Source organism: Oncorhynchus masou, chromosome 1 (genome assembly GCF_036934945.1).
Source record: "Oncorhynchus masou masou isolate Uvic2021 chromosome 1, UVic_Omas_1.1, whole genome shotgun sequence".
NCBI lineage: Eukaryota > Metazoa > Chordata > Actinopteri > Salmoniformes > Salmonidae > Oncorhynchus > Oncorhynchus masou.
Genome location: NC_088212.1, coordinates 67,567,538 through 67,593,050, shown reverse-complemented (window position 1 = coordinate 67,593,050; position 25,513 = coordinate 67,567,538). Strand labels below are relative to the sequence as shown.

Below are 25,513 nucleotides of genomic sequence, written 5' to 3'. Positions count from 1 at the left end.
AAAGAAAGGTGAAACAGATCAGGGTGTGACACAGGGGTGTGAATGCTTATGGAAATGAGATATTTCTGTATTTCATTTTCAATACATTTAGAAACATTTCTAAAAACATGTTTTCACTGTCATTATGTGGTATTGTCTGTAGATGGATGAAAAAAAACAGCTAAATTCAGGCTGTAACACAACAACGTGGAATAAGTCAAGGGGTATGAATACTTTCTAAAGGCACTGTATTATGTTGAGTACATTCTCTAAACATAATGTCAATATAATGTTCTGAGAAGGTTACACGCCAAGCATGCATTATTTCCATTGTACAACGTATCGAATAGACTTCAGTTAGATGATACATGAGCCTGTTTTATTCGATTAGACAAGGCAGGGAAATATTCATATAAATGATCTTCATATTGCATAACTTCTAGTGATTAGACCATGATGGTGTTTGTTATAGAATTTGCAAAAGGGTCCTGGTAATTTGGATAAAAGTCTTAATTGGCATGTGATAGATTGATTGGGCTCAGAGTTTAGACGGAAGGCGGCAGACGATGGCAAGGCTTTAGAGAGGCTATTGATTGTACATACTTACAAACGCTCCCACCCAAACTAAGAGGAGGGCTTAAAAGTGCAAGGCAAATTAGTCACGACTTGTCAATCATTTACACTAAGATGTATGCTGAGAGATTGGCTGCTTCAACTCCAGACTGCTCCTTTTAATGGAAAAGAGAAAAGGCTGAATTCAGAGGAATCTTTATAGATCTGTCTTTTTACTTACAACCCCCTCCATTCAGAGACAAATGGGATTAGCTCAACTAATTGAACTTCTGGATCTGAGCACTATGTCATCAGTCTCTAAGTGGTTATTGGACCAGAATGAGGTAAGGGACATTCTGTGTTGTGAGATTCTTCAACTGTACGACACACATACCAACACGTACACATACCGTGTAATATGCTCAGCTGTGGCTAGAACTAGTGAGAAACTGCCCTTTTGGAGAAAGCTCAGAGAATATTATCAGTAACATTTCTCTGTGTAACTGCTTATGTCTACTGGAGAGACGAGCAGAGAGCTGCAGTACGTGGGAGCTCTCAGTGCTCTGATTCCATCTGTCAGGTTCCTGAACCGCCGGATCCACCAGGCCGACCCCTCCCCCACACAGCCCACTGCTCTATACAACACAAGAAGTCATCCCAGAGCCGTTTAAAAGGTCAGCAGGACTACACTACAGCCTGCTTTGACATTTGATTGGCAGAGGTAAATATCTTCGAGTGGTTGAGATGGGCCGAGTCCTCGTGCACTGCTTCAAAGAGCAATGTGAATGGGAGATATGCTGGGTTGCTTCCTCCGGGTGAACTCCTATTCACTGGGTCTTCTTTTAACAGGGCTTTACTGAAGCTGTATAGACCTTTTGGGTTATTATTAGTCTCTCACTACAGACTACCATTCATTGTCTCTAACAGCATCCTGTTTTGATATGCATATATATGCTGGCCGGTCAAATTGCTAGTTATGTTTATGTGGAGGTGGACAACCTTGAGAGGTTTGTGTGTACGTCCGTTTGTGCGAATAGTTTAAATTATTCATCCGGTGTGGGTGTGTATTGTGTTGTGACCTCAACAAGGACAGGAGGGCACAATGGTGGGTCATCTGGGCCCTGCCAACTGCCAGTCCCTTCCCCTTCGCCTCTCCAGCCCGCTCCCTCTGGCCACCGCCTTGTGTGCAGCGTGCTCTGGCGGCTAAAGGCGCTCGTTAAAGGCCATAACTTATCTCACGTTTGAAGCTAATGGGAGGAATACTGGCCGCAGTGAAAAATAAATGACATTTCTCCCCCCTCTCTCTCCCTGCCCTCCTAACCTGCAGCGTAATATAGCAGCGGTGAGGGTATGCATTACAGATCTGAGGCCTTAGAATTTATCTGTGCTGCACTACGCTGACTGATGCATTTGAAAATAATGTACTGGAGCCGGAGCATTACAGGGACCCCGTAACTAATGGAGAGCTCTCGCCCCATGGCCGCCACTGTATATCATTCAGCTACCTCATCAAGCCCCGGCCCTGCACACAGTGCAATATATCCCCTCTCCATCCTTCCTTCTTTCTCTCTCTTTAATTGTCATTCTCTCTCATGATGCCCTCTTACTAATTAACACAAAAGCCTCCCTTCATAATGTGCCATCGTTGCTCTCGGTGAACGAGGAGCCGTATTAACCGTTCAGATTGATGCCCCAAAGTCTACTCTGAAGGCCATCATTGTGTTTCCTTCATAATAACTGAGATGTTTTGAGGCCAAGTTACCGAGTCATTTTCATTTGACCAATCAGATATCAGAGCACAAGACATACTGTATCTGCAGCATTAAAACAAGTTTCACATTTTTGTCACCTGCACTAGTTCAGTGAAATGCCTTTCTTGTTTGCTCTTTCCCGACAATGCGATAGTCAATGTCAGTAGTACTATAATTTTTTTTAAATAAAAAAGTGAAGTAGAACAAAAACACACAATAAATATAAATAAGAGACCACAAGAAAGTAAGTAAGCTATATACAGGGTCGGTCCCAGGGTCAGTGCCAATACCATATTTACAATGTGCAGGGATACTGGAGTGGTAGGTTTAGATATGTATAGGGGTAAGGTGACTAGGAAACAGGATATATGATACATGTACAGTGGCAAGGGTTGTTCTCTATAATGGTTGAATATGTAAAAACATTTGAAAGATTGGTGGAGTGGGCCAGATCAGAGTAGATAAACAGGTTGAATATGTAAAAACATTTGAAAGATTGGTGGAGTTTTATTTTTATTTATTTTATTTCACCTTTATTTAACCAGGTAGGCTAGTTGAGAACAAGTTCTCATTTACAACTGCGACCTGGCCAAGATAAAGCATAGCAGTGTGAACAGACAACACAGAGTTACACATGGAGTAAACAATTAACAAGTCAATAACACAGTAGAAAAAAAAAGGGGAGTCTATATACAATGTGTGCAAAAGGCATGAGGTAGGCGAATAATTACAATATTGCAGATTAACACTGGATAGATAAATGGTCATGTACAGGTAGAGATATTGGTGTGCAAAAGAGCAGAAAAGTAAATAAATAAAAACTGTGGGGATGAGGTAGGTGGAAATGGGTGGGCTATTTACCAATAGATTATGTACAGCTGCAGCGATCGGTTAGCTGCTCAGATAGCTGATGTTTGAAGTTGGTGAGGGAGATAAAGGTCTCCAACTTCAGCGATTTTTGCAATTCGTTCCAGTCACAGGCAGCAGAGTACTGGAACGAAAGGCGGCGAATGAGGTGTTGGCTTTAGGGATGATCTGTGAGATACACCTGCTGGAGCGCGTGCTACGGATGGGTGTTGCCATCGTGACCAGTGAACTGAGATAAGGCGGAGCTTTACCTAGCATGGCCTTGTAGACGACCTGGAGCCAGTGGGTCTGGCGACGAATATGTAGCGAGGGCCAGCCGACTAGAGCATACAAGTCGCAGTGGTGGGTAGTATAAGGTGCTTTAGTGACAAAACGGATGGCACTGTGATAAACTGCATCCAGTTTGCTGAGAAGAGTGTTGGAAGCAATTTTGTAGATGACATCGCCGAAGTCGAGGATCGGTAGGATAGTCAGTTTTACTAGGGTAAGCTTGGCAGCGTGAGTGAAGGAGGCTTTGTTACGGAATAGAAAGCCGACTCTTGATTTGATTTTCGATTGGAGATGTTTGATATGGGTCTGGAAGGAGAGTTTGCAGTCTAGCCAGACACCTAGGTACTTATAGGTGTCCACATATTCAAGGTCGGAACCATCCAGTGTTGTGATGCTAGTCGGGCAAGCGGGTGCAGGCAGCGATCGGTTGAAAAGCATGCATTTGGTTTTACTAGCGTTTAAGAGCAGTTGGAGGCCACGGAAGGAGTGTTGTATGGCATTGAAGCTCGTTTGGAGGTTAGATAGCACAGTGTCCAATGACGGGCCGAAAGTATATAGAATGGTGTCGTCTGCGTAGAGGTGGATCAGGGAATCGCCCGCAGCAAGAGCAACATCATTGATATATACAGAGAAAAGAGTCGGCCCGAGAATTGAACCCTGTGGCACCCCCATAGAGACTGCCAGAGGACCGGACAGCATGCCCTCCGATTTGACACACTGAACTCTGTCTGCAAAGTAATTGGTGAACCAGGCGAGGCAGTCATCCGAAAAACCGCGGGCCAGATCAGGGTAGATAAACAGGTTGAATATGTAAAAACATTTGAAAGATTGGTGGAGTGGGCCAGATCAGAGTAGATAAACAGGTTGAATATGTAAAAACATTTGAAAGATTGGTGGAGTGGGCCAGATCTGAGTAGATAAACAGGTTGAATATGTAAAAACATTTGAAAGATTGGTGGAGTGGGCTAGATCAGAGTAGATAAACAGGTTGAATATGTAAAAACATTTGAAAGATTGGTGGAGTGGGCCAGATCAGAGTAGATAAACAGGTTGAATATGTAAAAACATTTGAAAGATTGGTGGAGTGGGCCAGATCAGAGTAGATAAACAGGTTGAATATGTAAAAACATTTGAAAGATTGGTGGAGTGGGCCAGATCAGAGTAGATAAACAGGTTGAATATGTAAAAACATTTGAAAGATTGGTGGAGTGGGCCAGATCAGAGTAGATAAACAGGTTGAATATGTAAAAACATTTGAAAGATTGGTGGAGTGGGCCAGATCAGAGTAGATAAACAGGTTGAATATGTAAAAACATTTGAAAGATTGGTGGAGTGGGCCAGATCAGAGTAGATAAACAGGTTGAATATGCAGGTTGAATCACTTTTCAAGCATAATATAACTGCTTGATCATTTATCCTTTAGGCCCCCTATTTCTTCTCACTCGTTTCACCTCCCTTTTCACAGCTCAGTTTTATTTAATGGTGTTTATGTTTAATAGCTGTATCAGACAGTAGCCGCTCACTGCCCTTTTCCAGCCAAATCAAGGTAAAGAAAGAGGGAAAGGCCAAATGAATTCCATCCAGCGAGAGGTCAGAGAGACAGACAGAGAGTACATAGCAATGTCTTTTCCCCTGTAGGCAGTGGGAGATACGATGCTAATAAGATCATAAGAGAAGAGGAGAGCCGGACCCCCGGGACGACCATAAAGAGTTTCAGTATATTTTTTTAAAAGATAACACCCTGAAAAAATGATGATGTCTGCTTTGAAATGCATTAATAATCAGGAGTGGGCTGTTTTGTTCTTGGATATGAAATAGGATTGAAATCCCCTAGTCTTGGGGAGGGCAGGACTGGGCGAGAGAGGGGGGTAGTGGTGGGGAGTTAGGGGCCTTAGAGAGAGTTAAAGAAAGGCAGAGGGTGGAATAAGAAGTGAGTTGTGAGCGAGGTTGAGGAGGCCTCTTCCTTCCTGCTCTCCTTCCGTCTTACTTTCCGTCCAGGTGCACAGGGCAGGGGGAAGAGAAGACAGGAAGAGGCTCTCATTATTTCTGGTTTCCGTTTTCTCTTAATGGAATGCTCTGGATGGTAGTAGGTATTTGAACCATCAGCGTGTTTCCCATGTTCCTCTCTCCGTGATCACGCCTGTTCTAAATCAAAAATGCCTCTGCCTCACTCTTAGGAAGAGAGGAGGAATATGAGGAATATTTGAACAGTTATGGCCTATGTTAGAGCATGATGAAAAAGACTTCAAATGCTTTGTCTTTCTCTCCCCTTCTATCCTAATCGGAAATTCATAGAATAACTAATGAAATGAAACCTGTCGGAAGTGTGGAATTCCCCCCCCCCCCCTTCTTATATAATCAGAACATTTTGGTGTTGTGCTGAGTTTATAATACAGTAGAATCCTTAAGTGGAGGAAATCTGTATTATTAAATTGTAATATAATTACAATACTTTGTAATTGGAAAATGCATTGTGGTGTATAATAAAAGACTGTGTGGTGGTCAAGTGCAGTCTCAAGCAGATTCTCCGCCCCATTGTTGTATGAAGGTCAGACGCCAGCATTCCCGCTGCCTAATCTCTCTGTATATACATATAGGCAACGGCTCTGGGCTGTTTCCATACTGAAGACCTGGCCCACTGTCTACCATAGGGGAAATACCTGTTTGTCATCACAAATACTTCATTCACTTCAATTCATTTTAGTAACTCGACTGTAACTTTGGTAAGGTATTACTAATTAGATGATCCTTATTGGATTGTTTATTTGGTTTCGGTCCCAATCAATGCATTTTTATTCACTTTCATTACATTTTGGCACATCGTCAAGTGTTCCAGATATCTGTAGGACTAGTACTTTATATGGAGACGGCCCGAGGTCCCTATAGTTGGTTGGTTGGATTGACTGAGTGATTGATGTAAATAATAGATTGCCTCATCCATCCTCCAGTAGTTGTGAGGATCCAGGGAGAGAGCTCCAGGGCTCGGCCATGTGTTGATGTCACTGAGAGGCAAGCAGGCAGGACGCCCGGACAGACTGGGATTTCATTGTGACTGAGCATGTGCGGCTGGCTGGTGGTTTCAGTGTTGTGACAGGCCAGGCTGAGGCAGGCGGGTGGCCAGCCCAGGGGAAGCGGTCGATCAGGTCGGTCAGACCTATTTTCTGACTGACTTCCTCTGTGAGGGGGAGATGGGCCGTGTGAGGTGCAACTGACCAGGACAGAGAAGGTGACCCTGGGGAGGGAGTATAGGTACTGTAGGCAGAGCAGCAGGTCAGAACTGGGCCACTGACCAGGACAGAGAAGGTGACCCTGGGGAGGGAGTATAGGTACTGTAGGCAGAGCAGCAGGTCAGAACTGAGCCACTGACCAGGACAGAGAAGGTGGCCCTGGGGAGGGAGTATAGGTACTGTAGGCAGAGCAGCAGGTCATAACTGAGCCACTGACCAGTATGTCCACCGAGAGGGAGATGGAGCTTCTCGTAAGCCCATCGTCACTCTGTGTTTGACTCTGTCTGGACACAGACCTGGTTCTGTTTCAACCCCACACTGAAACCTCTTCAGCAGCAGCCCAATGGTTGAACTTCAGTTAGTATGGCTCTAAAGCACTCTTCACTGGGCTGACACCTTGGCACTCTCACTAAGCAAACAGTAGATGGGCTCTGCTCTACTCTTCTCTTCCCTGCCTGAATAGTCCTCTCTCATGGCAGTGTGATCCAGCCAGCCAGGCCCACCTAAAGCGCTGTAATGGCTGTGTGTGAAAAGGGTTTGCTGGGAATGGTTTTAAACGGTGAGAGCTCTGAAGAGGCCGACGGTCGGACAGATATCACCTAACAGCCTGCCGTTAAAAGGTTGACTGTGCTGCGCTGGAATTGAGGTGTCCTATAGTCGGCCCAATTTCAGCTAATCAACCACGCCTGATAGTTTGCTGAAGTGCACATTTGGGGTGGACATTCATTAGCCCTCCACTGGAGGTTTTATACCATGATATCTTTTATTTTGGTCTTTTTCAACTGTTTTTTTTTTGTTGTTGTTTTTTTTACACATGGGCCATCATTTATAATTTCCCCAAGCTACTGAATCTCATCTACTCTGGCTTAATTTAGACCGTCCTCCCAACATCAGAGTGCATATCCTATTTTTTGGGGACGCTTACAAATAACATGGAGCATCTCAATGTGAAAGCATTATCCAAATTGCAATTGGTAAATGTTGCGCTAGATTTATTTTTGTACCTCATCTGCAACAGCCTCAGTACCCAGACACAGACTCTGTCTGCCCCCCCTCCCCCCTGGCCTGTGCTTTGATGTGGGCTATCAGTGAGCCCCATCGCCCCCGCCACCCTCCCAGCCCCTCCGTGTCAGCACCTTTTGATGTAGCCTATGTGCACTTCCAAATATCATTTTTAATAAGGAGTCATTATCATTTAGATTTCTTGCTGAATGAGAAGAGTGACCTCTGGTATTTATCTGGTGGGGGGGGGGGGGTCATGGTGATGATGTGTGTATGGTGCTGTGGTGGTGGCAGGCTGATATGGCTCATTGACATTAAGCCAAAATGCGTACTATGTGCATTCTGGGAAGATTGGGTGGAAGCCACTTATATGGGGAGCTGTATATGGTGGCAGTCATTCACATCTCTTATGTGTCTGGTAATCAGAATATCTTCTCTAGCAGTTTCCTGAGCAAGTCAGTTTGGGTCTAAGCACTCTGGTCTACTAGTAGTTAAATAAATCAGTAGTTATTTAGAATGTACTGTAGATGTAGCTTGTTGGAGATGCGTGTGTGTACGTACGTGTGTAGTGGTGGGGAGACTTATTATGAAGCTCACCTTCCCTGAATAATGGCATAACAGAGCAGGTTGGGGGACTGGCCTTGGCTGTGTAAGGCAGGGAGGGTAGCAGCTGCGCCCTCACACACAAGGCTCCTCTGATTTGGCAGAGCTCACCATGGACTCCCTCCACCTCGTTGAAGGAGAGTCTCAAGAACTAATATCATCCTGTATTCATCAAGCAGTGAGCGAGCGGAGAGAAGTCCCAGGGCCCTGACAGGACAAAGAGTCTCTCCACACGCCTCCCTCTTTAATATCTTTCTGTGGACCAGGTCGCAATTAGCATGTTAATGAAGGGATCTGAAACCTCTAAAGATCAAGACAATAGGAGTCCTTTCTGGGCGCCTGAAGATAACAAATAACCTTTAACGGAAATTACCAGATGAAATGTACAGCGTTTATCGTGTGAAATACTCATTTTTAGGAGTAATCTACGAAACGCTGGCGTTAATCTATTTCTTTATGCTTTTGAGCCCCATGCCTGCCTCTAGCTTATTTTGGTTAATTACATTGAGGACACTTTATGCTTGTCTCTTTTAAAAAACGTCTTGCGGTTATCTGCGTATTCTCTCTGCCCTACTTGATGTTGGTGCATGCTGGGTAAGCTGCGAGAGGATCATTTAGGAGCCCTGGTGCTGCAGCTTTGTCACAGCGGTGAGAGATCAAAGAGACCCATAATGCTCAGATTCAGGAAGAAGACCAAATCACACTGGTCTCCTGGGCAGGCCTGGTGTTGGTAGCGTTGGGTCAAACTCAAGATAATGAGGAGTGTGTTACAGCCCCTTTAAAACCACACAGATGTTCACGATGCAGTGGGAACCTGCTGGACTGGGCTGATCCTGTGTAGGTGTAGAGGGTTAGTATTTGTACAGGTGGTAATATAATAATATATGCCATTTAGCAGACACTTTTATTCAAAGCGACTTAGTCATGCGTGCAGACATTTTACATATGGGTGGTCCTGGGAATCGAACCCACCATTTTGGCGTTGCAAGCACCATGCTCTACCAACTGAGCTCCAGAGGTGGTAGAGGCAACACCAAGGCCTTGATACAACGGTCCGATGTGAACAAATAAATGGGTTGAAAGGCAACCCCTGGCAGAGGGCAGGTAGAGGAGTGAGTGTCAGATGGGGTTGGGAGAGGCAACACTGCTGGGTTCAAAGCACTAGTGTGAAGATGACACTGGAAGGACTGTCCTCTACAGAGAACCCCTCATTCACTGTTCAGTCAGACCAGTTAAGTAGAGGCTTCCTGGAAACACACAAGTGCGCGCGCGCACACACACACACACACACACACACACACACACACACACACATCAGCGAGGCCCAGGCGATACCCTGCAGCGTCAGCAGCACCCTAGCTCTCCGCATGACCTGCCCCAGGCCACATATCCAGACAGACAGACACGGCAGACAGGCCCAGCCTCTCTCTACCTCTCTCATCTATCACTCACCTCTCCATCTCCTCCTCCCCTCCCCTCCTCTCCTCTCCCCTCCCCTTATCTCCTCTCCTCCTCATCATTTCCTCCTCCTCCCCATCCTCCTCCTCCTCCTCCTCCTCCTCCTCCTCCTCCCCATCTTCTCTCCTCCCATCTCATCTCCTCCTCCCCATCTCCTCTCCTCCTCCTTCCCATCTCCTCCTCCTTCTCCCCATCATTTCTCCTCCTCCCCATCTCCTCTCCTCCTCCTCCTCTCCTCCTTCCCATCTCCTCCTTCTCCCCATCATTTCTCCTCCTTTCCTTCTCCCTATCTCTTCTACTCCTCCCCATCTCTTCTTCTCCTCTCTATCTCCTCCTCCTCCCTATATCCTCTCCTCCTCCCCATCTTCTCTCCTACTCCTCCTCTCCTCCTCCCCATCTCCTCTCCTCTCCTCCTTCCCATCTCTTATCCTCCTCCCCATCTTCTCTCCTACTCCTCCCAATCTCCTCTCCTCCTCATCATTTCCCCATCTCTATCTCCTCTCCTCCTCATCATTTCTCATTCTCCCCATCTCCTCTCCTCCTCCTCCCCATCTTCTCTCCTCCTCCTCCTCCCCATCTTCTCTCCTCCCATCTCGTCTCCTCCTCCCCGTCTCCTCTCTTCCTCCCCATCTCCTCTCCTCCTCCCCATCTCCTCTCCTCCTCCCTATCTCCTCTCCTCCTTCCCATCTCCTCCTCCTCCTTCTCCCCATCATTTGTCCTCCTTTCCTTCTCCCTATCTCTTCTACTCCTCCCCATCTCTCTTCTCCTCATTTCTCCTTCCTCCCTATATCCTCTCCTCCTCCCCATCTTCTCTCCTACTCCTCCTCCCTCCTCCCCATCTCCTCTCCTCTCCTCCTTCCCATCTCTTATCCTTCTCCCCATCTTCTCTCCTACTCCTCCCAATCTCCTCTTCTCCTCATCATTTCTCTATCTCCTCTCCTCTCCTCCTCATCATTTCTCCTTCTCCCCATCTCCTCTCCTCCTCCCCATCTCCTCCTCCTCCTTCTCCCCATCATTTCTCCTCCTCCCTATCTCCTCTTCTCCTCCCCATCTCCTCTCCTCCTCCTTCCCATCTCTTATCCTCCTCCCCATCTTCTCTCCTACTCCTCCCAATCTCCTCTCCTCCTCATCATTTCCCCATCTCTATCTCCTCTCCTCTCCTCCTCATCATTTCTCCTTCTCCCCATCTCCTCTCCTCCTCCTCCCCATCTAATCTCCTCTCCTCTCCTCCTCATCATTTCTCTTTCTCCCCATCTCCTCTCCTCCTCCCCATCTTCTCTCCTCCTCCTCCTCCCCATCTCCTCTCCTCCTCCCCATCTTCTCTCCTCCCATCTCCTCTCCTCCTCACGATCTCCTCTCCTCCACATCTCCTCTTCCTCCTCCTCCTCCCCATCTCCATCTCCTCCTCCTCCCCATCTCCTCCTCCTCCTCCTCCCCCTCCTCCCTATATCTTCTCCTCCTCCTCCAAATCTCCTCTCCTCCTCCCCATCTTTTCTCCTCCCTTCCTCCTCCTCCTCCTCCTCCTCCTCTCCTCTCCACTCCCCTATCTCCTCTCCTCCTCATCATTTCTCCTTCTCCCCATCTCCTCTCCTCCTCCTCCCCATCTTTTCTCCTCCTCCTCCTCCCCATCTCCTCTCCTCCTACCCATCTCTCCTCCTCCTGCCCATCTTCTCTCCTCCCATCTCGTCTCCTCCTCCCCATCTCCTCTCCTCTTCCCAATCTCCTCTCCTCCTCCTTCCCATCTCCTCCTCCTCCTTCTCCCCATCATTTCTCCTCCTCCCATCTCCTCTCCTTCTCCCTATCTCTTCTACTCCTCCCCATCTCTTCTTATCCTCGCCATCTCCTCTCCTCCTCCCAGTCTCCTCTCCTCCTTCTCCCCATCATTTTTCTTCCTCCCAATCTCCTCTCCTCCTCACGATCTCCTTTCCTCCACATCTCCTCTCCTCCTCCCCATCTTCTCCCCACCTCCTCCTCCTCCTCCTCCTCCTCCTCCTCCTCCTCCTCCCCATCTCCTCTCCTCCTCCTCCCTATATCCTCTCCCCCTCTTCCACATCTCCTCTCCTCCCCATCTCCTCTCCTCCCCATCTCCTTTCCTCCTCCCCACCTCTTCTCCTCTTCCCCATCTTCTCTCCTACTCCTCCCCCTCCCCATCTCCTCCTCCTCCCCATCTCCTCTCCATCTCCTCCGCATCTCCTATCCTCCTCCTCCACATCTCCTCCCCTCCTCCCCATCTCCTCTTCTCTCTTCCTCCCCATCTCCTCTCCTCCTCACAATGTCCTCTCCTCCCCATCTCCTCTCCTCCCCATCTTCTCTCCTACTCCTCCCCACCTCCTCTCTTCCTCCCTATCTCCTCTCCTCCTCTCCCTCTCCTCTATCTCTTCCTGTTTCTTACGACTAGCTCAGTGTTTTCCTCTTTATTCTCTCTGTCAGTCCCAGTCCCATAACCTTTGGTAACCTTGTTCATATCAATCAGGGTACATAATGTAGTTATTATACAAAATGGACATTGTATGCGTGTGTGAGAGGGGTTTGTACACCCACATTTCCATGGAACTGAATTCTCCAGATATCTTCCCAGTTTAGCCCTGGCAGGTAAGACCTCACACAGATGTCAGGCGAGGTAAAGCTGGCCCTGTAATATTGCTAGGAGGCGGGAATAAAACGGTGTGAATTATCTGTCAAAGCATCAGCCCAGTGAGCTGTGTGGCCAGTTCATTAAACTGCTGACAGTACCATTAATATTAGTGTGCCTTTAAAACCTCAGCATCAAATCAGAACCACCCAGGGAGATGTGAGGTGGTTCAGCTTTTATAGGGGAGTGATCTGAATTCTAATGGGCTGTAGGAGGATAGGTGGTGGAGGTCTATAATAAAGTCTCTTTTAAAACCTGTTTTTGGAAATGGGAATTATATGGCACTGTTGGCATTATAGAAAGCAAACCTTAGAAAACTGGTGAGATGGACATGAATGAATGAATGTTTATCATCATGCCCAGCATTAGGCTAAAATGTCCCTGATGCATAACTTCTTGCCCAATTATGATTTTGAAGAAAAAGAACTTTCCATCACATTTCCATCACATTTAGACACTGTGTGCATTTGGTAGTTGCCACATAATATTTTTTCCGTAATACAAATTTCCAGTAAACTAAAAGATGATGCCCTCATAGTGTGCATTCTCCTGCAGTAACCTGCACCAAAAGATAGCTTATTCTTGTTTGCCTTTACTTTTCATATTTGGTGCGAGAACTTACCAGCAAACTTTTAGGACATGGAGTTTACCAAGACGGTATGCTGCACCTATACAGAACAAAATGTATTTTTCGTGTGGAAAACAGGACAGAAATGTGTTGCTTTGGTGTTAGCCGTAAAACCATGAAAACATGTTTTTTTAAGGATGAATACTTTGTATGTACACAGAGTGGTGTGACAGTTGGAGAGAGCCCTCACCGTGGCTGTCCAGCAGTGCCTGGTCCACGCATTTACCATGTATCCTCCCACCACTCTGTCTACCAGAGCAGCCTTTATTCTCCTCAGAGGAAGGAGAGCAGCCTTTATTCTCCTCAGAGGAGGGAGAGCAGCCTTTATTCTCCTCAGAGGAGGGAGAGCAGCCTTTATTCTCCTCAGAGGAGGGAGAGCAGCCTTTATTCTCCTCAGAGGAGGGAGAGCAGCCTTTATTCTCCTCAGAGGAGGGAGAGCAGCCTTTATTCTCCTCAGAGGAGGGAGAGCAGCCTTTATTCTCCTCAGAGGAGGGAGAGCAGCCTTTATTCTCCTCAGAGGAGGGAGAGCAGCCTTTATTCTCCTCAGAGGAGGGAGAGCAGCCTTTATTCTCCTCAGAGGAGGGAGAGCAGCCTTTATTCTCCTCAGAGGAGGGAGAGCAGCCTTTATTCTCCTCAGAGGAGGGAGAGCAGCCTTTATTCTCCTCAGAGGAGGCAGAGATGCCTCTTCTCTTTACGTCAGATTTTTAACACTGTTCCTCTCTGACTACATTTGTAAAGAGCAAATGCTTTGATGAAATATGGGACAAACACTATACACATCATGTTTTTCATTTGTAGTAGTATAGCCTTGAAATGGACTCTGCAACATATCATTTATCTGATATAGTCCTGTACTTGCTTTTGGACTGTCTAAAAGAAACTGTCCGTTGACTTCAAAATAATTCTTCCAAACAGTATCTTGGGGAATTTACATGAAATGAAAGTCCTGACATCCATTTGATAAGCAACTGAGGGGTATATAATATGGGCATCCAGGGGAAATGACATCTTCATTATATTCGCTGACACTTACCATGCAGTGTCAATAGGCTGGTAATAAAGAACAGGACATGCATTTTGTCTGATTACAAATCTGTCTGTTGGGTAACTTGGGTTAATTGAGTTTATGAAATTAGAAGTTTTCTTCATGAATTAAAATGTTGCCTTTCTTACATCTTGAAGTTCTCAACACTGTCAGTTGTATTGTATAGTAAGCATGGTGTATAGCAGGATTTGATGCATGTATTGTGTTGAGGTCAGTTTCATCTTCCAAAGTCTATTGAATTTGACACATTTGCTTCTGGGTGACTGACCTTGCTTTCGCCTACACTGTGACTCTCAATAGCAGAGGCTAATTTGGCTATGGGAAATGGATTCAAAACTAACCCAGCAACAAGCAGCAGTGGAGCTAAGCTTTTCTGGGAAATTGATATGTACTGTATCTTCTGTCACAAAAATGTCATCTTGTACCTGAAATTGGCACATCTCCTTTGAGATGTATTGTATTTGGTGTTTTACTGTAATAGACGACTATGATGTTCAGTTGCTGCTGGGGACTTTCAATAGGCTTTGTGTTTTAGTTTAGTGCAGCAGACCTCCAATAATATGTAAATGGACCCTGTTTCTTTCCTTCCCTCCTTGAAATAACCGCTTATCTGACATGTTCTGACATGACTTGATTGGCAAAAATAATAGTGGAATCCTTGCTTTCACCGAACTTACTGTGTGAAATTGGTGATTACTTCAAGAAAGCTGGCTGGATGGAAGGAAAGAAGGAAGAGAGGAAGGAGGTACAAATATATCAAATCAGGCCTGTGTTTATTTGTATCAGGTGGAGGAGCGTGAAGCCCAGGTCCAGGAGCTGCAAGACACCATCACAGATCTGCACCAGGAGATGACCAGGAAGGACCAGGACAAGCTGACACAGCTGCAGGAGCTCCACCAGCTGGAGAGCAGGGTGAAGCAGCCCACTGACCAGGCAGGGCTGGGGAACTATTACCACCCAGACAGGTCTAGTTCTGGACTGGCCAATTCTGTTGGTAAACACTTGTCCACTTCTGGTCAAGATCAAATAGAACTAGTAAATCAAAATGTTAACCTCATTTAATTTTAACACTATTGACAGAGTATGCAATTGCTTCATCAGCATAATGAAACCTACATTGGTCTAATCTACAGTGTATGACACAGTTGTACTTGTAACCCATTGGTGTGGTACAGTGAATGCTGTGCTGTGTGGTTGTCTTGATGGCAGGTCAGGAGCATTGAGGAGACCACAGGCCAGCTGTGACAGGAGGTAGTGTTAGAGTGGGCATCAGCAGCGCTACCCTGTCTGGGGATGTGAGTACAGCAGGGAAAGTGGGTTAAAGCACAGTGTTCATGCATATACTCTACTGTTATACAAACCACAGGACATGATCTACTACCTGACCTACGGTTTATATAGGCTGTAAGGTCGAACAATGCATCAGTGAACATATAATGAACGTGGATCCACTCTGGGCTTTTCCACTCTTAAATATTCATCCAAAATGTAATTTTTCTGTGCAAACAAATGCATTACTAGGTGATAGAAAATGATAGAAATGTAAGCTAGTCCTATAAAGTTCCAGTTATATTGTGTTAATTTTCTCTATTCCAAGACTCATTAACATTTCATCAGTCATCCTGTTGTTATTAACATTCCTGTACAAGCCTACGCATTCACACATAAATCACATTAGACCCTCGTTTCCAGATGAATGCGTCCGTACATGGTGACTCAGTCTCTCACACGGTCTGTCTGTATGGTTTGTCTGTATGGTTTGTCTGTCTGTCTGTATGGTCTGTTTGTGTGGTCTGTCTGTATGGTTTGTCTGTATGGTCTGTTTGTGTGGTCTGTCTGTGTGGTCTGTCTGTATGGTCTGTTCGTGTGGTCTGTGTGTATGGTCTGTCTGTATGGTCTGTCTGTATTATGTCATGGGTTGGAGATCATGATTGCCCAGTAGAGCTGGAGATCTTTGGGACCAGTGTTTGTTGAGAGGGGCTCTAATGATGGCACATGTGGCCTGGGTACTGATGGCCCCAATGTGGAAGCCAGAGCCAGCCTGAATAGTAGCTCTGTCCCCCTCTCTCCACCTAACTCTTGACGTCTCCATACATCTGGCAGGCAGCCCAGAGACCATGATGGGAGTCAATTAACTCTAATGAATTGTAATATTGTGCAATTTTAATCAGGCTGTAATTCTGTATAATAACCTTAACATTTCTGGACAGGATTGGATTGCAATTACGTGTGCAGCAGAAGAAGACGGCAGAGAGTTTAAGTAGGGAACTATGCAGGTCCCTGGAAAGAGGGCTTTTTAGAGTTCCTTTTGTTTGCGTTTAATATGGAAATTGTGCGAAAATAATGAGACAACTTCTCCTCATTGCTTATTGAATTTGGGAGGTCAGGTACAATGAGTTTTGTGTAATTATGGACATAGCCTCAGAGATGGTAGGTAGATTGGCCTATTAGTCCTGTCTGGGATGATTTCTTTTCTCTCTGGTGGATTTTGACCTTCAAATCATCCAAATGCTAGTTCGAACCTTTCTGATTGGTTGAATTGGCTTGCTGATTAGTCAGGCTTCCCTGGTGGGCTCACTGACTGGTATCCTGTTTGGCTGCGTGGGGGTGGAGGAGGAAACAGCTTCATAGCCAGATGGTAGAGAATAGAGGGAACCGTAGAAAACATATGTAAAGGAGAGAAATTATCCTGTCATGTATTTGGTGTTTTAGTGAAACAGCATTGTCTTTGTGTAAGAGTGGATGTCTTTGGTGCTGAAACAGAATATTGTAACACTGAAGGAATCTATGGGTCCTGACCCTGTCCTACATCTCTGCTGCCTTTTCCTCTCTTCTCCTCACCTCTCATCCCTTTTCCTTCTCTCTTTCCCTCTCTCAATGTGGAGGAAATGCATTGGAAAGGAGAGCCAAAGTCACACAACATTAGTTTGGTAGTGGCTGCCGCTGCAGAAAGCCATTACTCTTCCTTGACAGTATCATAGAGAACGGTGGAGCTGGGTCGCGCCGAGCCCCTCGCTCTCCCTCGCCATGCGCCACTCGCAGGAAATTGCCTCATACTTCAGCGGGCAGGAAGGTGACACGTCGGCGACACCCACGCTTGTGTCACTTTCAGGGCCCAGGACCTGGGTGGGAGCGGGCTCCGGTGCCACAGACAAGTGCTGCCTGGGGAGCAGTAGAGGAGAGCTGCCCAGGGGAGGCTGGTTGAGCTGGGGTCTGGACACGCAGGGAACCACGCAGGATTTAGAGGAGGGGCAGAGGAGGGGTAGAACTAGTTACCATAAATGAGGTCTTAACCTCCCTAACTTTCTTTGACCACTAGTTTTTGACCTGATTGAACTCATCGACTGCACAAAAGGACTGGGTGGAAATGGAGAGTTGTGGCATTGAGTTGTGGCATTGAGCTAGCCAGTTCGTTGCAGTAGATTGCAGTAGCGTTGCAGTAGATGGGATATCTGTCTCTTATTTGATGAATTTTGACTCCTACAAAGAGGATAGTTAGGTGCCCCACTAGGGGGATGGACGGAGGGATGCAGCAGGACCCAGGGAAAGTGTTAGGTGGTGGGCTTCTCTGTGGCTGGTTTCAGCCTGCAGTCTGGAGCATAAGGGCTGTTCTGTCCACAGCCACCCGTATGGGGAGCAGTAATGAAAGGAGAGGTTAAGGAGGAGAGTGAAGTGGTCTCACTCGACAATAAATCCTATGTAGTAGGGGATGCTATGGGACCCCACTCCTAGAACACAGTAGGGGCGTTGAAAAGGGACAGGCGTACGCACACTTACCCAGACACACACGCTCACACGCTCACACACGCTATGTCTGTTAAGAACTGTTTTGCCTTGTCTATGAAAGTGATTGAGCTATTGAAAATATGGGCTAATGTTTTGTGGAGCGCATTCCCTGAAAAAGACGAGGAATCTCATTTCTCACTCAAGACATTAGGTCCTTTGTGTCATACGTTTGACTAAAATGTTGTTTATGAGTTGATTTGACTATTATTTGAAAATGTAGACATCATTTGAACAAAACTAAAGCCTTTATCAGTTCTGAAGCCACAGGCACTGATGCAGGTGTGGTATACATACCAGCTGCTGGGTTGGCCATTGCTTTCAGATGAGACATGTACATTGTGCTGTTTGAGAGGGAATAGAACGCTTTATGCTGTTCCATCTCCTCCCGACACCACACCCCATCCCTGTGCAGACCTCTCCTGAGGACCAATGTTTATTGCCATTCTAAAGCAGGCTTTGTTGTGATTGTGTGTGCTCTCCGTCCCCTTCTCCTTGTTTCCACTCTTCTTTCATTTTGTGCAGGGCTGGGGGGATTGCTCTGTGCTGCGGCTCTGTGATTAGAGAGAGGGAGAGGCAGAGTGCTTCTCAGCAGGACTCTGTTTTATATTCATCAAAAGAGCTGCCTTTGATTTGCTCCCTCTGACGTGTGACAGCGGAGCGGCTGCAGCACCACACAGCCGCCGAGGAAATCGTGCACTTATCACCCCTCCCTCCTCCTCCCTCTCCTCCCCTGTTCTCCTCACCCTCCTTTACCAGCAGTACCCACCACCCTACTCCCCCCGCAGCCCAACCTTCGGGCCTCCTGGCCGTCTTATTAATTTCTCTATTGTTGTTTATATTGCCTCTATTCACTCAAAAGGCAGACTTTTTCCAAGATTTGCCCTCGCCATCTCTCCCTCTCCTCAGAATAGTTACCCAGAGTAGAGCCTGTGGACAGACGGGCCAGCAGAGAGAGGGGGGTGGGGGGAGAGAAAGAGGGAGATAGAGAGAGAGCTCTAAGTATGGATGATGGGTGGTGATGAGAAGCTCATCAAGGCCCTGTCTGTCTGTATAGGGCGATGTCCATTTCCATGGGAGGGAAAACAGGCTGTTGTTGATTACAGAACAGTATTGAATAAGTTGTTTTCCCTGTTGATTGCAGTATATGAATTTGACCATTCAGTCACTGCTGCCTACATAGAATTACAATTCCATTACGGTTGCCTTCTTTGTCTTGCTGACGTCCAGTGGCCACCCTGTTGTACAGACTCCCTCGTTATCCAGGGTGGGAATGATATGACATCTGGGTTGGAGAAAAGGCCAGGTAATGTCCTGGGATGGTGGAGGCTCAGGTTAACCCAGATAAAGTCCTGTTCTGTAGCCTGGAGGAGCATCTCTCACCCTGTCTGACCTTCAGCTCTGTGTCAGTGGCTCAGACGAGGCCTCTGTAGCTTCCTATGTGTTTACACAGGAGCCCATCCTATTACCGCCCTCAACTAGCAGATCAGTCAATTCTGCACAGTTTCTGATGGCTCAGACTAAAATCACATACTCACGCACACACTCACACACTAGCTCTTCTCTCCAAACACTGCCCCCCTCTGCACCACGCCTGGGCCCGAGCAGGACACACACTCCTGTGTTTGAACAGGGCCCCTGTGTGCCGCAGAGACCAGCTTGGTTATTAACGGTGTCAATTATTAAAGCAATTTCCAACTCTGCAAACAGTGGCAGGGAGAGGTGAGCAGACGCTGGAACGTGTGAGTGTGAGATCCATGGGGAGGGAGGGACAGACTGAGGCCATTTGCCTGCTGCTTTGTCCCTGCAGTGGCCCTGCTAACAAGGTCACATACACCCAAGGTTAGCTCGGAGGGAGGGGAACATGCTTGGGTAATATTTCACCTTCTCCTTGGTTCCATAAGCATCTTATGCACACCACACACACACACACACATATGGACACACGCATACTTGCAAACACACTCGCTTCCCAGTAACTGGAAATTGAAAGGTGTCCAATTGACGTTGTGCATCTACAGCAGCAGAATGAAATGTAAACTGAAGCAGTGTTCTCTGATGCTCACTGATCTCTCCTTGCCGTTTGACGATCCCCCATACTTCACGGCTCATGTCGCATTTGATAGTGATGCCGCCATGTTATAGTTGATATACTGTACTGTATACACAAGGTTAAATGCTTGCCACAGTCTCGGGGTCCTCAGGAGAGTGGGATACGTAAGTAAACATTCAGCTGCATATTGTGGCTGACATCAAATCTAATTTTCGTAAACATTTTCGAAAACAACAACTGAAATGCTTACTTACGGGTCCTTCCCAACAATGCAGAATATAATAAAGAATTATTATAATAATAGAAAAAAATAATAACACAAGGAATAAATACACATTGAGCAATGATAGCTTGGCTATATGCACAGGTTCCCAGTACTGAGTCCATGTGCAGGGGTATGAGGAAATTGAGGCAGGTATGTACATATAGGTAGGGGTAAAGTGACTAGGAAACAGGATAGATAATAGACAGTAGCAGCAGCATATGTCATGAGTGTGGAAGTGTGGACATGATGTGTTTGTGTGCTGACAGTGTGCCTGTGTGTACTTGTTATGTGTGAGTGAGTGTGTGTGTGTGTGTGTGTGTGTGTGTGTGTGTGTGTGTGTGTGTGTGTGTATGTGTTGGAGTGTCAATGTAAGTATGAGTGAGTGTGTGGGTAGAGTCCAGTGTGTGTGCATAATGTCAAAAAGGGTCAATGCAGATAGTCCTGGTATCTATTTGGTGAACTATTTAGCAGTCTCGTGGCTTGGGGTTGGAAGCAGTTCTGGAGCCTTCTGGAGCGTCCCGGTACTGTTTGCCGTGTGGTAGCAGAGAGAACAGTCTATGATTGGGTGACTGGTGTCTTTGAGAATGTTTAGGGCCTTCCTTGTATAACCTGCTGGTATAGAGGTCTTGGATGGTAGGGAGTTTGGCTCTAGTGATGTACTTGGCTGTACACACTAGCCTCTGTAGTGCCTTGTGGTCTGATGCCAAGCAGTTTCCATACCAAGCGGTGATGCAGCGAGCCAAGATGCTCTCAGTGGTGCAGCTGTAGAACTTTTTTAGACTCTATGGGCCCATGCCAAATCTTTTCAGCCTCCTGAGGGAGAAAAGGCGTCCTGCCCTCTTCACGACTATGTTGGTGTGTTTGGTCAATGATAGGTCCTTAGTGATGTGGACACCGAGGAACTTGAAGCTTTCAACCCGCTCCACTACAGCCCTGTCGATGTGAATGGGGGCGTGTTCGGCCCTGCGTTTCCTGTTGTCCACGATAAGCTTCTTTGTCTTGCCCACGTTGAGGTGTTATTGTCCTGGCACCACACTGCCAGACCCACCACCGTTGTGTCATTGGCAAACTTGGTTACATTATTTTATCTCTTCTTCTCCTGTGTTGTGTTTGAGTCAAGCCTCGCTCCTGAAAACAAAGACTACTGTAGGTCCTTTAATAATAGCTCTCACATCTTGTTGCTCCGAGGGCCGATGCGGACAGACAGACAAAGTAGGACGACAAAGTAATACAATGGGAGATGCAGTGTAGGCTTATGACGTCTCACACATGTAGAGCTTTCCGTGTTTAGATAACTACTAGGAGGGAATGTTAGTGTCAGGCTGCACAGCTCACAGCTCCAGGGAGAAGGTAGTTGGATGGCAGTTTGAATGGAGTTTGATAGGAGCTTAATGACTGTCTGATGGCCCTCCTGTCTGGGTCTTGTCAGGCTGTTCAAGGTGACCGCTCCAGACCCCACTGTCTGTCTCTGCGTCTCTCTGTCTACATGCATGATGATGCATTTGATCCGAACCCATCTCCCTAATGGTCTCTGTGAGCTGCCAGCATTCCACAGAGCACTCAAGAAGGCCTTGTCCCTGTCATTTCAGATGTTCACCTGCCCCACTAAGCATAGGTAGCCATTCGCCCCTCGTTCGCCCGCTGCTCTTGACAGAAAGAAAGAGGGAGATGTGAGCGGCGTAGAGAGGGAGAAAGAGGGAGAGAAAGGGAGAATTAAACCCTGCAATGCTGCACTTTGTGTCAGAGAGGGAACATCTTCCTTCTGCTCCACTGTAATCTCTGAAGACGTGCCATGGTGTGTCAGTGTTAAGTTGATACCAAGCTTTGGCCTACTGTGGACCTCTACTGCTGAAGCTCTACTGTAGGGCCTAAACCCCATAATCCAGCTCAAAGGCAGATGCTAGGGTTAGTTATGTGACTATGTGCTGGAGATTGACTGGCTCTTTTCTGAGAGGCGTTTTCTCTCTCCTCTTTCCTCCTCTGTTGTTTCCCCACGTTCCTGAGGCTGGCTCTTTGGCCCTGCAGGACCCCCACAAGGCTCTGGGTGATTCCAGTGTTTATCCTCCCTCCTCCATGTCTTTCACTGGGGAGAAAGCAGGAAACGGGGATAGCAGCAGCTCATCCTCAGGGCTCCACTGTCTGCTGCCACATAGGCCCTGTGGCCTTCTGCATATTTCTATGGAAACACTGACTGGCTATTTCTGTAGCTGATCTAACAGCAACCATCCTGTCTGGCTCTCTGTATATTATGTAGCTTTGTGTAATATATAAAGAGCCATACACAGCGCATTCAGAAAGTATTCAGACCCCTTCCCTTTTTCCACATTTTGTTATTTACAGCCTTAATCTAAAATGGTTTTAAAAAATAAAATAAAAAATCCTCATCAATCTACACACAATACCTCATAATGACAAAGCGAAAACAGGTTTGTAGAAATGTTTGCAAATTTATAAAAAATGTATTATTTACATAACTATTCATACCCTTTGCTATAAGAATCGAAATTGAGCTCAGGTGCATCCTGTTTCCATTGATCATCCTTGAGATGTTTCTACAACTTGATTGGATTCCACCTGTGTTAAATTCAATTGATTGGACATGATTTGGAAAGGCACACCGGTCTATATAAGGTCCCACAGTTGACAGTACATGTCAAAGCAAAAACCAAGTCATGAGGTCGAAGGAATTGTCCGTAGAGCTCAGAGACAGGATTGTGTCGAGGCACAGATCTGGGGAAGGGTAAAAAAAACATCTGCAGCATTGAAGGTCCCCAAGGACACAGTGGCCTCCATCATTCTTGAATGGAAGAAGTTTGGAACCACTAAGACTCTTCCTAGAGCTGGCCGCCTGGTCAAACTGAGCAATCGGGGGAGAAGGGCCTTGGTCAGGGAGGTGACCAAGAACCCGATGGTCACTCTGACAGAGCTCCAGAGTTCCTCTGTGGAGATGGGAGAACCTTACAGAAGGACACCCATCTCTGCAACACTCCACCAATCAGGCCTTTATGGTAGAGTGGCCAGACGGAAGCCACTCCTCAGTAAAAGGCACATGCCTGTTTGCTTGAAGGACGGATATGTTATTTGCAAATGAAGGGACTCAGAGTTCCTATCCATCTGCTAGCCCAGCCATTTTCTCTCCACAGCTTTCCTTCCTCCATCTCCTGCTGCACCACCTTTGTCTGTGAGTCTCGTCTTCACTATAGGACACAAGCCTCTTATCAGTGTTACTACAGCAAAGCAAATCACGTTGGGAGAGAGATTTTCTCATATTGTTTGTTTTCTTTTTAAGGGCATATTGTTTTATTTATGGTGATTTTCTGTATTATTAAGAGAAGAGTTGTGAATCGCTGTCACGCCATTGGTTTATCATTGTGAGTATGCTTCAATGTTGTCTGCCCTCCCTCCCTGGCCCTGTGAAGTCAGACCTTTTGGTAGGGCTCTTGTCTGCTCTCCATCCCTGGCCCTGTGAAGTCAGACTTTTTGATAGGTCTCTTGTCTGCTCTCCCTCCCTGGCCCTGTGAAGTCAGACTTTTTGATAGGGCTCTTGTCTGCTCTCCCTCCCTGGCCCTGTGAAGTCAGACTTTTTGATAGGGCTCTTGTCTGCTCTCCCTCCCTGGCCCTGTGAAGTCAGACCTTTTGGTAGGGCTCTTGTCTGCTCTCCCTCCCTGGCCCTGTGAAGTCAGACTTTTTGATAGGTCTCTTGTCTGCTCTCCCTCCCTGGCCCTGTGAAGTCAGACTTTTTGATAGGGCTCTTGTCTGCTCTCCCTCCCTGGCCCTGTGAAGTCAGACTTTTTGATAGGACTCTTGTCTGCTCTCCCTCCCTGGCCATGTGAAGTCAGACTTTTTGATAGGTCTCTTGTCTGCTCTCCCTCCCTGGCCCTGTGAAGTCAGACTTTTTGATAGGTCTCTTGTCTGCTCTCCCTCCCTGGCCCTGTGAAGTCAGACTTTTTGATAGGTCTCTTGTCTGCTCTCCTTCACTGGCCCTGTGAAGTCAGACTTTTTGATAGGTCTCTTGTCTGCTCTCCCTCCCTGGCCCTGTGAAGTCAGACTTTTTGATAGGACTCTTGTCTGCTCTCCCTCCCTGGCCCTGTGAAGTCAGACTTTTTGATAGGGCTCTTGTCTGCTCTCCCTCCCTGGCCCTGTGAAGTCAGACTTTTTGACAGGGCTCTTGTCTGCTCTCCCTCCCTGGCCCTGTGAAGTCAGACTTTTTGATAGTCTCTTGTCTGCTCTCCCTCCCTGGCCCTGTGAAGTCAGACTTTTTGATAGGGCTCTTGTCTGCTCTCCCTCCCTGGCCCTGTGAAGTCAGACTTTTTGATAGGTCTCTTGTCTGCTCTCCCTCCCTGGCCCTGTGAAGTCAGACTTTTTGATAGGTCTCTTGTCTGCTCTCCTTCACTGGCCCTGTGAAGTCAGACTTTTTGATAGGTCTCTTGTCTGCTCTCCCTCCCTGGCCCTGTGAAGTCAGACTTTTTGATAGGACTCTTGTCTGCTCTCCCTCCCTGGCCCTGTGAAGTCAGACTTTTTGATAGGGCTCTTGTCTGCTCTCCCTCCCTGGCCCTGTGAAGTCAGACTTTTTGACAGGGCTCTTGTCTGCTCTCCCTCCCTGGCCCTGTGAAGTCAGACTTTTTGATAGTCTCTTGTCTGCTCTCCCTCCCTGGCCCTGTGAAGTCAGACTTTTTGATAGGGCTCTTGTCTGCTCTCCCTCCCTGGCCCTGTGAAGTCAGACTTTTTGATAGGGCTCTTGTCTGCTCTCCCTCCCTGGCCCTGTGAAGTCAGACTTTTTGATAGGGCTCTTGTCTGCTCTCCCTCCCTGGCCCTGTGAAGTCAGACTTTTTGATAGGGCTCTTGTCTGCTCTCCCTCCCTGGCCCTGTGAAGTCAGACTTTTTGATAGGGCTCTTGTCTGCCCTCCCTCCCTGGCCCTGTGAAGTCAGACTTTTTGATAGGTCTCTTGACACAGCAGCACTTGGCAGCAGACTCCCTTTGTTCTCGCAGGGAAAGGTGCTGAAGGCATTCCAAAGCAATAAACAGGAAAAGCTATCAAATTCAATATTTCTCAGCAGATGACGAAACAGACATGTATTTGTGCACTTGGCATGCAGCGAGATCCCTCCTGGATAAACATGCAATATTAGCGTTAATGTATGGGAGCATTATCTCGCAGACACCACACCAGGCCTAATCTTATCAGTGACACCAACACATATCAGGTAGGATCTCTTAATTTAGCAGAATTGAACAGATTACGATAAGTCCCTGGGAAGGAAGAAATTCCCTACATGGAAACACCTGTCCCTGCCTTAGAGTGGCTTTGGGGGAGCCAGCCAACTGGAAGCAATTATTTGCTGGTGGTCAGCATTTGCGCTATCTGCTGGGATTAGCTGAGGGACTGCTGATCTGGGA

The 25,513-nt window shown here is 46.9% G+C and overlaps 1 long non-coding RNA gene across 2 annotated transcripts in view; it reads left to right on the top strand.

The window, feature by feature from the left end:
- The window catches only part of LOC135548865 (uncharacterized), a 118,438-nt gene that overhangs the window by 60,310 nt on the left and 32,615 nt on the right, over window positions 1–25,513 (top strand). For both annotated transcript variants that reach the window (XR_010456900.1, XR_010456899.1), the window contains 2 exons: window positions 14,801–15,008; window positions 15,224–15,309. This is a non-coding gene — a long non-coding RNA (uncharacterized LOC135548865). The remainder of the gene's footprint in view (window positions 1–14,800; window positions 15,009–15,223; window positions 15,310–25,513) is intronic.